We start from the raw sequence: 5,230 nt of genomic DNA on the forward strand, positions 1-5,230 counted from the left end.
GCTTTCCCATCATGCTCATTTCAAACTTGCTGTGCATTAACTTAGCAAATCTCTTACAGAGATTATCATTAGTAGACCCAAATATTATATCATCGACATAGACTTGGACTAATATAGTATCATTCTTATGTTTTTTAGAAAAGAGAGTTTTGTCTATGACACCTCTAATAAAGCTATTTTCAATAAGAAATTCAGAGAGAGTGTCATACCATTTTCTCGGAGATTGTTTGAGTCCATAGATAGCCTTGAAAAGAAAGAAGACAAAATCCAAATGATCTGGATCTTCAAAACCAGGAGGTTGCTCTACATATACCTCTTCATCCAGCTTTCCATTCAGAAAGGCGCTCTTGACATCCATTTGATAAACTTTAAAGTTTGAGAATGCTGCGAATGCCAGAAATATCCTGATGGCCTCAAGTCTAGCCACTGGAGCATAGGTTTCATCATAATCAATGCCTTCAGCTTGAGAATACCCTTTTGCTACCAGTCTTGCCTTGTTTCTTGTAACCACACCTTCTTCATCTAGTTTATTCCTGAATACCCACCTAGTACCAACAGCTTTCTTGTGTGTAGGTCTAGGTACCAGTTTCCAGACTTGTTGACTTTCAAACTGATTGAGCTCATCTTGCATAGCAATCACCCAATCTGGATCAGTTAGTGCTTCTTCAATCTTCTTAGGTTCCATCTCAGAAAGAAATCCTGAGAACAGACATTCATTTTGAGTAGCACGTCTAGTTCTGACTCCAACATCTGGATCACCAATAATCAACTCAAAAGGATGAGCTTTATTCCAGATAGTCTGTCTTGGAAGATTTGATCTTGATGATTCGCCTTGAAATTCACTGGGATGTTGTCTCCTACTAGATGATCCTTCAGCATCTCCCCCTGAGTTGTTGCCATGTTGACTTGAAGATTCTCCGTCAGTAGCAGTGGTATCTCCATTGTTGCCAAAGTTTCCATCACTATTACCTTGAGTATCATCATGATTAATAGGTTCTTCACCAGCAACAACCTCAGGTTCTTGACCATGTTCTGATTCTGAATCTGACATATCATCAAACTTCAGTTTCTCAGAAGGATCTTCAGTTTGGATACTAGGGAGTTTAGTGTCATCAAATGTAACATTGACACTTTCAGTTACTTTGTGTTGATCAATGATATACACTCTGTATAATCTTCTTCCATATCCAACAAAAATACCCTCATATTTCTTTGCCTCGAATTTACCACGACGATCATCTCCATCCTTGAGCACGGAGCATCTGGCACCAAATACATGAAAGTATTTGATAGAAGGTTTCTGTTCATTCAAAATCTCATAAGGAGTTTTCATGAAGTCTTTGTTGATTAGAGTTCGATTCTGAGTATAACATGCAGTATTGACAGCTTCAACCCAAAAGTACATTGGAAGACCTGATTCACTTAACATCGTTCTTGCAGCTTCAATCAATGTACGATTCTTCCTTTCTACCACTCCATTTTGCTGAGGGGTTCTAGGAGCTGAAAATTGTCTGGTAATCCCTTTGTCTGTACAGAATCCATTGAGAAGTGAATTCTTGAATTCTGTTCCATTATCTGACCTTATTGCTCTAACAGGGACATTAAAAATCTAACTCGATCAACTTGATATGATCAATCACAACTTGTGGAGTTTCATCCTTAGAGTGAAGAAATAAAACCCACGTATACTTGGAATAGTCATCAACTATCACCAGACGGTAACACTTCTTTGACATAGAAAGAACATTAACTGGTCCAAACAAATCCATGTGTAGTAATTGAAGAACACCAGTTATGGAGGATGTGTCAGTGCCTTTGTGACTAGCTTTCTTTGACTTTCCTTTCTGGCAAACCTCACACAGTCCTTCTGGGGAGAACTCTAGTTGAGGCAAACCTCTTACCAATTCTCTTTTGACAAGAGAATTCATTGTTTTGAAGTTGAGATGGGAAAGTCTCTTGTGCCATAGCCAACTCTTATCTGAGGATGCCTTTGCATAGAAACAATTGACTACAGGATTGCTTCCAGAGTTCATGTCAGCTACGAACAGATTTCCTTTCCGGATTCCCATCAAGGAGGGTTTCTCACTTTTCTTGTGCAGAATCTGACACATCAGCTTGTCGAATAAAACATAGTAGCCATTGTCACAGAACTGGCTAATACTAAGCAGATTGTGTTCAAGTCCTTGCACAATAAACACATTTTCAATGATAACATTTCCAGCATGTAAACAGCCATATCCCTCAGTTAAACCTTTGCTGTTATCTCCAAAGGTAACCACTGGGCTAGCTTTCTCAACCACATTTGATAGCAGGGCTCTATCTCCGGTCATATGTCTTGACGATCCGCTGTCAAGAATCCACACTACCGGTTGTACCTATTTAATGCCCTGCAATACAAATGGATTAGACCTTCTTCGGAACCCAAGCTTGGCTGGGTCCGGCATATTTGTAAAATTGGCCTTCATCAGGCAAAACAACATTCTTAATTTTAATATTCTCAACTTTCTCAATGACTGGACATTTGACCTTGTGAACAGCCTTGACAAAATTCTGTTTAGGCTTAGGCACAAATGTCTCCTTTCTAGCTTTCGGAGGACTAGCAGTCTTAGACCTATCATGCTTTCTATTATTCACATGCTGACGAGGAGTAGTCTTATCATTAGAAACATGCTTACCATTAAAATAAGCATACATCAGATTAAAAGCACAAGACATACAATCAGGAACACCACATGCTTTATGAGAGGGATTAACAATAGGCAACTTATGCATGGTAGACATGGCATTTGTGTTATCCAACTCATGTGTGTCTGAGTAGTCTTAGTTGCTTTCACAACCTTGACTGGAACTTTTGACACACTTGACTTGGAGACAGCTTTCTCATTAGCATTATCTTCAGCACGGATTTCTTCTTGAATAATAAATGAGGTCTCATCAAATGGTTCAACAATTGATTCTTTATAGAGGGGTTCATCAACACCCTTAAGCACATGTGGTACTTCCCTGCCTTTAGCACAGACATGAGGAGGGGAGTTTATGCCTAATTTTCCAATAGCAGCATTATAATCATAACCTATTCCAGATGTTTGATTAACAGCTTGCTTATTGTAAAACTCTTTAGACTTCGAACAAGAATTAAAGTAAGCTTTAACCTTAGCCTCAAGACCGGTGATCTTGTCTTTGAGAATAGTTTTAAGTTGTCTATAACAGTCAACTCTATTCTCTAGAAAAGATACTTGTTCTTTTAATTTATCTTGATTAATGTGCACAAGTCTTAATTCATTGACCTCTTTTTCAAGGTCTTTGATTTGTTGATTTAACAATTCATTATCACAACGAGCACAATCTAAGGAACCTCCTAGATGATAAACTAATTCAGCATCAGTAAATTTTACCTCTTTTCTTGACGATGAGGTGTTTGCATCACTAGCCATGAGAGCAAGATTCCCAACTTCTTCATCTTCACTGTCAGTATCATCCCAGCTTCTTCCCTTTGCCAGGTAAGCCCTTTCAGATTTACTCTTCTGATTAGAATCGTAAGAGTTCTTCCTAACTTATTTTGGCTTCCTGCATTCTGTGGCAAAGTGTCCCAACTCATTGCAGTTGAAGCATCGAATGGTGCTTCGATCAACCATCCCTGTTTTATACCCACCACTGCTGGTGTTAGAGGATGAAGATCCACCTTTCTGGAATCTGTTGTAGTTGGACTTGTACTTGAACTTGGGATTCCTTTTGAATCTGACATTTGAGAATCTCTTGACAATCAGGGCCATTGACTCATCCTCCAATTGCTCCAGTTCTTCCAAGTAATAAAAATCATCTCCTGATTGATTTGTAGTAGGAGGATCAAATTCTGCTACTATCACATTTTCTTCAACCTTGGAAGACTGTACCATTCTTTCTGACTGTTGAGATTATTGTTGATATTGTGGTTGTTGTTGTTGTTGTTCATCAGCTATAAGAGCAGTAGACGTGCTGACCACTCTTCCTTTTTCGTAAACTTCCTTCTGCTGAATCTGCTCCAACTCATAAGTCTTTAACACACCATAGAGCCTTTCCAAAGAAATCTCACTCAGATCTCTTGCTTCTCTTATGGCAGTGATTCTATGTTCGAGATGAGTTGGCAGTGTTAAAAGGAACTTTTTGTTGACCTCCCTGATGGAATAGTATTTACCATTAATGTTCAGGTTGTTGATCAATGCATTGTACCTCTCAAACACTTCAGTGATTCCTTCTCCTGGATTGGATTTAAAGTATTCATACTCAGAGGTTAGGATTTCTAATTTGTTCTCCCTAACTTCCTCTGTGCCTTCATTAATAACCTCAATAGTTTCCCAGATATGTTTGGAATCTTTACAATTCATCACATGTCTATTCATCAAGGGATCAAGGGAATCTACTAAAATTAATTGAAGGCTAGCATCCAGGGGCTTCTTCTTTTTCAGCAGGAGAAAAATCCTCAGGATCTTTCACATAAGTTCTTGCTTTGGTAATCACCACATCATTTTCTATTACCTCTGGTTCAATAACCATCGGAATTTTAGGACCCTTCTTTAACACTTCCAGATATTTGGGATTAGCAACTTGTAAAAACAATAGCATCTTCTTCTTCCACATGATATAATTTTCTTTATCAAATAGTGGAATTTTAACGGTTCCAACTTTTTGTGAAGTCATTATGAATTTTTGAATAAATAAAAATTCAAGGAGTGAAAGAAACACAAAAGTCTAGGATCTTGATTTGTTCGTTAATCAGAAGGCTCTGATACCAATTGTTAGGTCCCAATATGTTTGTAGAAGGGGGGTTGAATACAAACTATACCGTTTAATCGAATAAAATGCGGAATAAAAAGGTGAAACAAAATTCAAGTTAAATAAAACTTTTATTAAACTTGAAAGGTGTTACAACAACGGTATCTGTTACAAGGGATTAATCTCAAATCAATTATTACAAATCTAGAATAAATTCGACATGAACTTTTTCTATTTTTGCAATAATTAGAATCAAATGCTAAATGCGATTTGAGATTAAGTTCTAGGGATTTTGATCCGCTAGATTGTTACACAAGAAGAAAATAAATAATTCTAGTGGTTTGGATTTAACTTTACAATCTAGAATTTTGATCTTGAATAAAGCAGATGAAAAATGAAATGTTTTGATTTGTTTCTGCTGTGTTCTTGACTTGTGTGTTCTGTTGAAAATGATCTGCTTTCTGTTGTTTAAGTAAAC

The sequence above is a fragment of the Apium graveolens genome, chromosome 5 (assembly GCF_009905375.1).
Source record: "Apium graveolens cultivar Ventura chromosome 5, ASM990537v1, whole genome shotgun sequence".
In the NCBI taxonomy this organism is placed as follows: Eukaryota; Viridiplantae; Streptophyta; class Magnoliopsida; order Apiales; family Apiaceae; genus Apium; species Apium graveolens.